Here is a 12,828-nt window from a genome sequence, read left to right as displayed (position 1 = left end):
TGTTTTTGTTCCTGCAAGCGCTTTTTATGCAATTTTTGCAAAGCTATATGTGGAACAAAACCGTGACCGAGGACAAGCTGATGGCATCAGATGTAAGTACAACTCCTCCGGTTTCATATGCAAAACAAATTATTGCGCTAGCTTACACGGTTCAGGTTCTACAGGGATTTAAAAATAGTTACGCAAAACGGAGCGTGCTGCTCTGACCGGCTTTAAAGGGTTAACAATGACTTTTAAAAAAATAATATAAAATGGTGTGCAACACCACTGAAGTTTTTTTTTTTTTTTTAACTCTTTTCAACCAACGGCAGTCACTCTCCAAATAATTTCTGCTTAGCTTTCCGAGCTTCCCTCGGGTCCCCTTAATCAGCGGTCTCCAACCTTTTTTGCGCCACGGACCGGTTTATGCCCGACAATATTTTCACGGACCGGCCTTTAAGGTGTCGCGGATAAATGAGGGAGGGGCTAATAATCGGCTCAGTCATTTTTAATGATCGTTGAAAGCCCAGATCGTAATCGTGATTAAAATTCGATTAATTGAGCAGCCCTAGGTGAGATGGCTGTCCTTCAGCTGTCTGAATCTGTGGAGCGCTGTAATCTGGTTACTGACTGAGCTCAGTCAGCCTACACTGGCTCATTACATAAGAAAGCTACAGCTGGGAAGGAGGCTGATCATTGCCTGGCTGAGGAATGGAGGAAAATCGAGATCTTCACCTAGGTCTTCCAAAGTTGCCCTCATATGAAGGGTGCAGCACAATGGCTCTGCTGCTTGTGTATAGGAAGTGCTGCTTCAGTCTCCTCAACATAATAAGTAGAAGGCTTAAAAAAACAGAATGGCCTTATCAGACAACAGTCTTGGACAAGAAAATGCACAGCAAAGCAAACAGAGCGCAGAGCGGTGCAAAATCCTCTCATTATATTGCAATATCCTTCTATAGGGCCGGGCAATGCTTTCTTTTGCGACTACGTTGACCCCATCTTCAAGGGCAAATGGATGCATCATAGGAATAGTGTAGGCACATCACTTTCCAAGGGCTTGTATAATGCCGAAGCACTGCAGAAACAGCCTCAAGCTAATGCTAGGCTGCCGCAGACATGGTCTGCATCAATTCTCATTTTCCCTTAATTCATTTATGAAGCACTTTTAACTAATTTACTATCACTGAAGAGAAAAAAAAACAGTTTCACAATTCAATTACAATATTTAGGACTTTAAACTGCTGCATTCTCAGGGAGAGACGTATGGTTTCAGTTGCTATTGGGTTACATCTCAGAAATCAATAGAGTAAATTTGAGTGTGCCTATTGCCCTGGACAAAAGGAAATATGCTAGCAAGCTGGTCATTGGAGGAAAATCAATAATCCCACTGAACTACAGCTCAGGGGGAAATGCACAGGCATGTTGCTGACATATGAATTATGGGGACTAGCGGACCAGTTCAAGTCCATTAGCAAAAAAGAAAAGAAAAAGCTTCTTCATCAGACTCAGACAGTGTCTTTTGTCTTAAAAACAGCAAAAGCTCTGTTGTAGCTGCAGGAAAGATGGGTTATAGTCTTTCCAAATAAGGTTATTGATTTTATTTAGAGGCACACTACTCTGATATGTCGATACGTTCTGATACTGCCTTAAAAAGTTATATGAGATGCCATGACAATGAACCAATCTACAGAGGTGATCTAATCAATACAATCCTACTTTGTATCGTTAGTCCACTGGCTGCAGTAAGGACAGCCAAAATAGCAAGGAGGACCAACGATTTAGAGTTTCAAGCTCATTTGCCAACAACCTTTTGTAATGTCTTTGCAGTACTTTGTGATTTAACTGCAAAATGTGCCACCACAACAGAGCTTCAGCTTTCAGCACCTGCTCAGGGTCTATAACAATTTGCAGTATGATGTTGAATGTAAATCTAAAGAATCTAATAATGATTAAAACTAAAGAAGTATCCGAACCACATTTCCCCCTCATTCTGTTTAGGAGACTTTAGTTGTTGTTGTTTTCACAGCCAACAGTACTTGGCAAAAGTCCAGGCCTGTAAGACCGCTATATACTGATATAAAGTCCCGACAGGTGCAAAGGTGCGAGGTCCAGACCAACGCTTCTTGTTGCCTTAATTATCTGTTAGTTTCTTTTACAACACTGGCAAAGCAATGTTTAAATCGAGTCCAGCATTTGGGTAAATATAATAATCATAAAATACACTTTTAGTTGATCAAATGAGCAGAAAGAACAGTTAAATGAATACACTTCAACAAATTAACTATATGCAGACCAATCATGCTTTCATGTACAGTCACGACCCAAAGACCCATTTTGATCCAAGAAAAAAAAAAGCTGATTTGCATAAACAAGAATGATTCAGTGAGGAATCCAGCTTTTTAATGTAAATCTAGTACTGGATCAGTATTGGATCAGAAAGCAAGGTATGAGAACTGAAAAAGCTGGATAGCTGCATTCCTACTTATTTTTCTTCCACTTGGCTTGTCTCTGCAAGAGTACGCTGCAAGAAGTGTCAGGTCTAACGAATGTTTACAAACAAGTCAGGAATTTAAAAAATTAAACAAAGTAGGCGAGATGAGCCTCCCTGCAAGGAAAATAAAAACACATTTCAACCCTGCTGGCTTAGCCACCATCTGCGGGCGTCTGTGTGTGTAATGCGTAAGACAACACCACCATCCCGAATGCACACACAGCTGATGTCAGAGATTCCACACCATGCCCGCCCTCTCCAGGCCGTGCCACCTGAGCTGGATGAGTCCAAAAGCTGTCCAGTCATCAAACAAAAAATATGCAAAGTCTAATGTCCCTCTCACAGCCTGCCTATCCCATTTGCTGGCTCAGAAACAGGCAAACCTGATCCATGTGAACCTCTGTTTTTTCCCCTGGATGAGTGCTCAAGGCAAAACAAGGTGAAGAAAACAGGATTTACTTACAGATCATTTGATCACAGTTTTCACATTTGGGTTGCACACTGCAGCCGTTTTAAACTTCATGACTGAACCAAGAAATTCCTCCAGTTTATCTGGTCTAAAAATAGTGCGACTGGTAATAAGGGGGAGAAAAACACATTCACAGACATTTAGGTCAACTATTAGCATTGTTCATGAAAACAGGGTCCGTGAATGTCCATTACACAGCTGCGCACTTGTTCTGAGTGTCTATCTTTACATCTAAACCAGAGCAATAACAACTGTGTAAGCACCACCACCAATGCAAACAGAGAGTTACCATCTAATCTGAGCTGCCAGAATTAGAGCAACCTCCTGTTTCAGATAGCCTAAAAATAATCCACTCCTAATCACAGTTTAAACATAGAAAGTCTGCACAGTCGAGAGCTCAAAAACAGCTGATGGCTAAGATTTAAACACTGTCAGGGACAAAACCCAAGGAACGTGTAATGCTTCAATCAGAGACAATCAAATCAGTGACGTCATCTTCTCCTTCTGAAAGCATGAAATCCTTTATCATTCAGAGCTAATTTTCATTAACAAAAACCATTTATGTTTTTTGAAAGTGCACTGTTCTTAGGAATCATCATTCTCTGGTCCTTAAGCTGACTGAAACACAAAACACCAGTTAGCAAGGTTTTTAGAGAGTGGATGACCTAATAAGCTAGAGTATGCTTATGTTTCCTTTCCTTTGTATGAATGCATGTCTTCAGAGTTTCCTGTTTAAAAAGAAAAGTCTCAATTAATGCTTGTCAAAGACCTCTTTAGGCCTAACAAAGGCCTAACAATACCAAAATGATCTCTTATTTTTGGACTTTTCCTTTTCCTATAAAGAGCTTTCAAGATGGGAACATAACCACGCAACAATACACTGTAATATTCCTTACCACAATATACATTTCCTTTTTTTCAACCACACATTACAGTAAAGCTGTTTTCTTTGGATTTTGGTCCGGTCCTAAATACAACCTCTACAAATGTAATATCTACAGCAAGTTTTATGACTGTATTTACTTGATTTTCATTTCAGATTTTTTATGTCAAACAGCTAGCTTGGTTTCAAATCTGTACAGGTACAATGCACAGACACTGACATCTGCTAATTAGTGGTTAATTATTAAACTGTCAAAATGGCAGAATTTAAGTAATTTAAGAGGAGGGACCAGCAACCAAATTTCAGGCAGGAGGTAAAAAGTAGTGAGATTACACACATTTTGGTGTTATTTGCTGTTCATGCATGGTAAACTGTTGCTTTTAAAAGACTTTAGCATAAGTTTTGGTCAGAAACCAACACGTTGCATGTATACAAAAAGCAGTTAAGTGTATGACCTTTTGTGTTAGACTTGAGGCAACACTACCCTGTTGATATACATGCAGTGTTGGGGAGTAACGGAATACATGTACCGCCGTTACGTATTTAAAATACAAAATATGAGTAACTGTATTCCGTTACAGTTACCGTTTAAAAAGGTGGTATTCAGAATACAGTTACTTTGTTGAAATAAATGGATTACACTGCGGTACTTTCCTGTTTCATATTGTCGCGGGTCAGGACTGTTTGGGTTTTGTTTGACAGCTACGTTCTGTTGTTCCAGGCGGCAGCTTTACGGTTGCCATGGTTAGAGGGCGACGCTCTCTCTCTCTCTGCGACTGTGTGTTTCCTGGGTGAGAGAGCGCCTTTTCGTTGTTGTTGTGCTAAGCTAACAGGCAGAATGCTACAAGCATAGCTTCGGTGTTCGCTGTTCGCGTTCGGTGTGAACACACCGTAAAGAATGTAGCATCATGGGCAGTATAGTCCGTGTTGCAGGGAGAATGGACTGCCATACACGTTATGGGTCTGTGAGCGCGAGGAGGGAGAAAAAGGGGAGTGGAAAGGTACGAGTTGTCATCGAGGAAAAACGGGAGCTGGAAGCATGTAAATATAATAATAACCACTTCAGCCAAGAAGAGTGCCTGACGAGCCCAGTTGTAAGTAAGCTATTAAGACTCGACTGTACACCGTGTTCGTGTTTTCCTCCGAAAACAATAAGTTCCGTTGGAGCAGCCTTTCAACGCCTCTCTCTGTCAATAAAAGTTGACCCACACAACAAAGTAAAGCTATTTTTCGGCTACGAGCCCGACACAGAACCCACCGTATTAGTCAGAGGTCCCTTTACTACAGTTCGGAGTCGCGGACCTTCAGTAACAGTAATAAATCACACAGCAATAGTACATTCACGTAGTTGTAAACAGCATGATAATATATTAAGTAATCCAAAGTATTCAGAATCCGTTACTGTCATTGAGTAACGTAACGGAATACGTTACAGAATACATTTTGGGGCATGTAATCTGTATTCTGTAATGGAATACATTTTAAAAGTAACCTTCCCAACACTGTATACATGCACCACGCAAGTAAGCACAAAGTGCATGTAGTGTATGTAGTCTGCACACAGAGGCGTTCTGATTGAGGTACAGTGATGGTTTAGGACAAAATGTCTCCTGGTCAGTGGAAAGCTTCAACTTTTTCTTCAGTCATACGTAAACTCTTGCTGATATTCACTGGAGCAAAGTAATAATAGCCAAGTCCAGCCAGCTGAAATGGGCAGTATTAGCTTCTGAACACAAGTGTTTATCAAAGTGTCTGAGAGCTGATGTCATCGTGTAGCAGAGCATGTAGGAGAGATGTTTGACTTCACTTAGTCCACTTTCCTCTAAAATACTGCTCTGAATGCCACAGCATGAATCACCCGACTCACATATCAGTGGACAAGAACAAGAAACGTGAGCGCTGATTTTTATATAATGGATACAGTGGCATCAACAACTTCTCGATGAAAATAAACAAGCACACATTTTCCTCTTTAACAGGATATGCCTTAATTGACAGCAGCAAGTGATTTCTGATCCATGGTCATTAAGATTCTGCCTGAATGGTCCTTTTACATAAATTTAGAAAACTAAATATGTACAAAACCAGTAAGAAAACAAAGGAAAAAGTTTAATCATTTAATTCTTTAAATCCACAAGAACGTCTTGACTCAAATATTCCAAAAACAAAAAAGTAGGCCATCCTTAGCAGATGAACCTTTTCACTTTTAGTAACTGACAAAGTTTTGACAAATAATTAATAGATTAACCAAGAAAATAACTGATTAGTTTAACTGTACCTGTACATGTGTTATCATGAAATTAATATAGTAACATGTAGCATTAATGCTGAGATAGTTATGATTACTCATTTACATACAGGTGCAGGCCAATCTTTATTTCCTCCTTTCCTGTCCATTATGATGGTTTACTAGACCTCAGAGGGTCCTAGGCTATGCCCGGGGCATGTCTCTGCAGTCAGGCTCAGTAATCACCAGTCAAGGAGCGATAATTAACAACCCCACATGAAGCAGGCGGCTGTGGAAAAGGGCTTTAGGGGACTATAAGTGGCATTCCCACATACCACACAGAGACCACACTGCTTTGTGCACGGGGTCAGTGCGATGGGTGACTGAAACAGCAGAAAATGTAATGAGGGTATTTGATCCTCAAAGTGAGAGGGGGAAGTGGAAGCTAATCTGCCATCAATGCATTACTGGTTCAGAGGCGCACACAAAAAGAAACCCAAAATAAGACATTAAGAATGATGACCCCTGCATGACTTCATGGAAGTCTGTGCTCTGCAGACCAAAAGAGGTGCACAGACACACAAATGCTGGTCCAGTGCTGCTGAACATCCGGCGAGAAATGCTGCTGTGCCTCTGAAGGACATCAGCACAGAGACTGATGGATAAATTGCTTCCTGCAGCTGTCATCCTAAACTCTAAACCGGTTTACAAAAGTCCTCAGCTGGCCTTGGTGGACTCAGTGATTTGTATTCTCTGTGAAGAAGCACAAGCCTCTGCATCCATCTTAAAACTGCCTACCTAAATATTCTAAAGGCTGGAAATTTTCACAGTAAATAACAAAGTGTGTTTTGCCTCTAGAAAATTAATTAAGATGATTACAATAATAGCACAGGATTCCCATGTGCATGTCCAAACATGACACAAGCTCATCTTTGGTGATACAGCTGAATGACATGGAGGACCGCCCAACCAAGTAACCAAGACTTTACCAGTAAACATGACATGAGAAAGGTCAGAGTAGATGATTAGCAGCAACTGGACTTTAAAAGAAGAGCAGGGAAAAAAAGAGGGCGTTGCCAATTATAGTTAGATGACCCTGTACCTGTGGGTCCTACCCAAGTGAAGTGAATGTGAATGCAAGCACTTCTACACAATAACACATACTACAGTGTTTGAGCTGTGATTATTGACCAAAGGTGATAAGTCTAAAGTTGCTTTGGCAAGCCTAACCAATCTTAAAGATGACTAAAATCACCTCCTCTGTTGCTTTGATCCGTGCATTAATTTTAAAATAAACTGGCAATATTTGATGTTACAGGGATGACACTGATGCCAAAATATCCTTTTTGCTTCATGTCTAAACAATTAGTATTGCATAATTCACATTTAAAAGGCAAGTGAGATGACTACTGCTTTCATTTGCATATCAACCCTCAAGGAATACAAGACATTTCTTACACTCCAACTTGATCTTCGGCTGCGCCATTTTAAAATTAAGCACATTCGTTCCAGTCCTGCAATACAAAAACTGTTGTAAATAAAAGAGCTTAGAAACTGCTTAATACAAGAAACAAAATGGATCTGTGACTTGCAAGTACAATACCTACAACAGTGAAGATCTACTAAATCAGGCTGAATGTGAAGCCAACCAAGCCCTGCCCGATCTAAAGCCAGCGGCTAAACAAGCACCAGCCTCTGCAGGCATGCAGCACTAATGCTCATGTGAATCCCCACGTGCTGCAGGCCAGTCGCTATACACAGCAGGGTGACTTCACGTCACACCCCATATGATGTCATCCTGGGGGAACAGGCTCCTCATTAGGGCTGTGTGTGGGATTACTCCTGATGTCCTGGATCAACGAGGCAGAGCAGGAGACGATAATGTCCCCTAGTCTGCACAAGAAAAGGCACATGCCCAATAATATGCTTTGAAATAAACATTAATCTCAAAGAACATGTTGAGTGATTTACTACAACTGCCGAATTTACCAAACTGAACATCCACTTAAAGACACTGATGCTGATCAATGAGTCCAGCTTTACTGCCACCCACCTTACAGTTAGTGTTGTTCTAGCTGTGAAGGACAGAATTTAATAGAAATCACCTCACTTGTTAGGAGTTTGTTTCAGTATTTCAGACAGCTGCCAACCTAAACACCAGAATCCGTCAGTCAGAAGTCCTCATTTGGTCCTGATGGAGTCCTGTTAACCTTTAGATTTTGTGGAACAGTCAACTAAATGATCTCTGTTCTCACTGGTCAGCAGCAAAAATAATAGCTGGTTAAACTAATTATCCATATTGTATCCATACAATAATGTGCAACCCCAGTTAACGTTTGTTTCTAAATCACTATGACACCACCTGCCTCTGTGCCTTTCTGTGATCTAACAATGTAAACTACCAGGTGGAATTGGGCTGTGCGATATGACTAAAATCTCATATCCCAATATTAAGACATCTATCGTCCCGATAACGATATAAATCACAAAAATTTTACATTTTCTGAAAGTTCTGTGAATCTCGGGCAGCTCGACTTGCAGGAAGTGTTTCCAGCTGGGCGTCGTGTACCTGGAGTCGAGTGTTTTAACCGATGCATGAAACGATACATTTTTAGACATAAGTTGTAACGGCCGCCGTTTTCTTTGTGAGTATTTATTACACGGCGTGCTGCGGGGAAAAGCCTGTTCTAACGTTTGAGTCTAAGGTTTATTTTTTAGCACCTGACGGCTCTTTTTTGCTTCTCATCCGTAAATAGTCTGCATGCTCTTTCACGTGATTCAGTTTATTTTGGAAAGTCTCAACAGGATCTTGAGCTTTATTGTGAAAACTTTGTGGAAAATAAGCAGACACGTGATGGTTTTACTGTTGTTGTTGCTAACGACAACGAATAAAAAGAGGCGCTTGTCCGTCAGTCGTGTGGTTATATTAAATATAAGAGAAAGAGAGAACTTTAAGAAATGAATATAGCCACTACAGTGACCATCAAAACCATGAAAAAATATTGCCGTAAACAGTTTATTTTGCGACACCACGATACAAACGATAGTGTAAAATACAACGATAGATGTTTTTATATTGTCATCCGATATATATCGTTATATCGAACAGCCCTAAGGTGGAATACAGGACACATGACTGCTGCATGAACCAGCATGGTTCTGCAGTACTTTAAAGTCCAAAATTAACTAATGACTCAAAAAGATAAATATGGTACAGACAGAGCTGGGCGATAGAACGATAACGATATGTATCGCGATATAACTTTTACTCGATAGAGAAATTAAGCTATCGCGATAGACCTCGCCGCTCTTGTCCTCAAAAAAAAAAAAAAAAAAAAAAAAAAAAAAAAGGTCAGCCAATCCAAATTAAGTAGCGCAGAGCCGAACCAATCACAGCCGCAGCGTCACGTCGCGTGACTTGTTACATACAGCACAAGTGCCAAGCCGCACGTGTGTTTGTTTGGGAAGCAGCCAGCGGGTAATGGAGGAAATGAGTGTGCCGACTAGAAAAATCAACCGAGCGTGACTGAAGAGAAAACAGATGATGGTTCCAATGCCGGAGAGATTGTCGAACGGAAGAGCCATAGAAGTTCCGTAGTGTGAAGGTATTTCGGCTATTTCAAGTCTGACAAAAAATAGAGTAGCCGCACTGTAAATTGTGCCGAAAGCAAGTCTGGAAATACAATAAACTGGTGCATGCGTCACACTGTGCGCCACGTTATTGTTTCGGTGAAATGAATTTCTACAATACTGTTACTGTTAATTCTACTCTCTGCAGTGTTTAAATGCTTACATATACACACAGTTACTGTCCGTCCACACATACGACTCGGTTCTGCTTCTATGCCCCAGCTTTGTTTACTTTTTCCCACCGAGGCTTCTAGACTTCTGATTGGCCAACATTTCGGTACGGTTAGGAATCTAGCGCCACCTGCTGCTTTGGCATGTTCATAGCAGCGTTTTCCTTCATTTCTGCCTTTACGTGTGGACGGGATTATTTTTTAAAACGTAAACGGAAAATCTCCGTTTTCAAAAATACCCGTGTACGTGTGGACGTAGCCTCAGTCTCTGACTGGAAGCGCTAATTCGTCATTCGGCTTTTGTCAGACTAAAGTAACTGTTAAAACTGTTTGAAAAGCTCAGCTATACAACAAGGAGAGATTGAGAATTTCCTTTTAGTTCTCAGTTTATTTGATATTGACAAAAGTTAGTCAGTTTTGTCTGTTCTTCTGTAAAACAAACTAAGATTTATTTTTAGAATTAATATTTTGTTTCTAAGTGGAATTGACAATTTAGTCTGTTTTGTTTGTTCTACTTTGAAACTTAAACGCTTTAGCGGCTGCCTTTTGTATAGTTTGCAATATTTGCCTTTATTTATCTGAAAAAGTCTCATGTTCCTTAAGTACATCTACCCTGTTGAACTTATTATGGGAAATAAATATTTAAATAAAAACAAGCTGCTGATTATTTCACATTTTACTTGTGAGCAACGGCACATTTAAATCTTACAAATATAGTTATTTGGCTTATATCGTGATAGATATCGTTATCGCCTGAAATGAAAAAAACATATCGTGATATGAAAAAATCTCATATCGCCCAGCTCTAGGTACAGATTAAAACGGGCCAATGTATTTAATTCACTTCTATGTTGGTCTGCGTTAACCATGCATCAGCTGCAGTGCACCAGCTCCTTCAGAAGTCCAAACAATCCAGAATACTTTAAAATGTCTGAAGTTTCATACACGCACACAGCGTACAAATAGGGCAGTCATTTCAAACTATTTTTCTAAACTTGGCTTTGGATGATATTATAGCGAGTACACAAGCCCCACCCACACACTGTTAAAGCCCTTTGCTTACCATGAACAGCCAAAAGAAGAGAAAACAGGACAATAAAACAACTGAGGATTTTTTGAAACTGTGACTCATGCAAAGCTACCCTTGCAGAGTCAAAGAACAAAACCATGTAGCTAGAAATGAGCATAATAAACTTCCTCAAAGACCAATCGGCTGAAAACATTTATTCCTATCATAAAGGAAAAAGTTGTATCTGCAACAATAGATAAAACAACCACTGCTTAAAAAGTGAAAGACAAATAGCACTGTGGTGATGACAGATAAGACTGTGAGGTTCTGGCAAGTACAGCTGTAATAAATTCTTGAGTCTGGTGTGGTACAGTGATCAAAGTAAGTGATACAACAAGCTTTCACTACCACAGCTTTTCTCATGGGAGTGGCAGCCCATGCTGTATTGGATTATAGTTTTTCAGGTGGAACAAATAAAACTGTTACACCTTAGTTTGCGTTGGCCTCTATTCTGTCAACCGCATGAATTAACTAAACACAGACCGGGCATAATCCTGCTATCCACAACTTAACATGGGTGTAGAGTGGAGACCTGGAACATGGGGTGAGGACCTGTGTGGCCAGCATCTATTTACTGATATTTTTTTAACTTATATCATCTGATATGTAAAAAGTTTCAACCTGTGTATCAGTGACATCCCTAAGTTGCACTTGTAGCCTAAGAACAATTTTGTATTTAATATATGTATATGTCAATGCTGTTCAAATACCTGCTTAAAATGAGTTTTTGTAAGTATGCACTGTATTTTGGCCACTTAATAAATAAAAACTTTTTTTTCTCAAATGCAAGACAAACCTTTACTGTTACATATACCGGCTGAAATGTCATCTCATAGTTGCTATGCTGTTTTTCTGCATTTAGTATTTTGCTGGGTGAATTTAAAATAATAATTATAAATTATATTACCACTAAGTATTTTTATTTAAATATAAATTACATTTATTTTGATTTCAAACTAGCTTTTATTTTAGTGAAATGTCTTATTTGTTTTGATAAAGTGTACTTCACCTTTATGAACTATAAACTCCTCTAATGGTCATAGCTATTTTGTCAAAGACTACAGAGTTTCCCCAGTTTGGAGGATAAATCAAATATAGTTTATACTATAGTATAGTGTACTACGGTATATAATGAGTGTCAACAGATGCCTGATTTTTGTGTTTTTCTTTACACAAATAAAAATATTTTACTCATAAACAAACGAAGAAACGGTATAAAATGACAAATTTTGGACTCAAACATGCATGTTTTCAAAGTAAAGCAGCTGCTGGCACCCAGGTAAGCACCTCAGTTCATAGTATCTACCCATCCTGGACACAAATGGCCCTGGGTACTGGCTAGCTGCTGTGTCACAAGACTGGCAGGCAACCAGCCATGGTGGGGAGGGTGGGGCTGCAAAGAGTTTTATGAGTTGCTGTCTGGACATGGAGACCTCTTAGAGACAAGCCACCTATTGATCCTCGTGTCGCTGTGGCAGTGCAGAGACTAAAACTGTTTTTGCCTTTTATCTTATCCCCTTCCTGTGTTTCTAAATAGTGCTACTTTAAGATATAAGAGCACAGATGGATGTGGGTTTTAAGTCTTTTTTGGAAATCTGCAAAGAGTCCAAACAAAACAAGGCTTAGTTCATGCCTTACCACCAGTGGGACATGCACACTTAACAGGAAAAAAATCATCTGGTTGTCCTACTAACCTCATCTACTTACTTATTAATCTGACCGTGTTTTCCTGTGGGAGTAGGCCAAACAGGCCTGGCCGTGTAACTGACACTGCACCGCTGACAGTGAGCAGCTGTTTGGGGGAACTCAGCGAGAGGAAAATTTAAATTTTCATACCCTCTGCATGGCTGAAACAGACAGGTTAGCTTGTATAACATTATATTCACCAAGACAGCCACAAAGGATATTCA

The 12,828-nt window shown here is 39.9% G+C and overlaps 1 protein-coding gene across 3 annotated transcripts in view; it reads right to left on the bottom strand.

Moving 5' to 3' along the window:
* The window catches only part of otud7b (OTU deubiquitinase 7B), a 44,684-nt gene that overhangs the window by 27,938 nt on the left and 3,918 nt on the right, over nucleotides 1-12,828 (bottom strand). The window contains exon 1 of one of the 3 annotated variants that reach the window (XM_080897626.1): nucleotides 7,508-7,560. The exons of the other annotated variants lie outside the window; for them this stretch is intronic. The gene's annotated coding sequence lies outside the window, so the exon portion shown is untranslated. Of the gene's footprint in view, nucleotides 1-7,507; nucleotides 7,561-12,828 lie in introns of those variants that run through there. 3 annotated transcript variants of the gene reach the window in all.

The sequence above is a fragment of the Rhamphochromis sp. 'chilingali' genome (genome assembly GCF_963969265.1).
Source record: "Rhamphochromis sp. 'chilingali' genome assembly, chromosome: 11".
NCBI lineage: Eukaryota > Metazoa > Chordata > Actinopteri > Cichliformes > Cichlidae > Rhamphochromis > Rhamphochromis sp. 'chilingali'.
The sequence above is the reverse complement of the archived record's forward strand: the minus strand, read 5'-3'. Positions and strand labels throughout refer to the sequence as shown.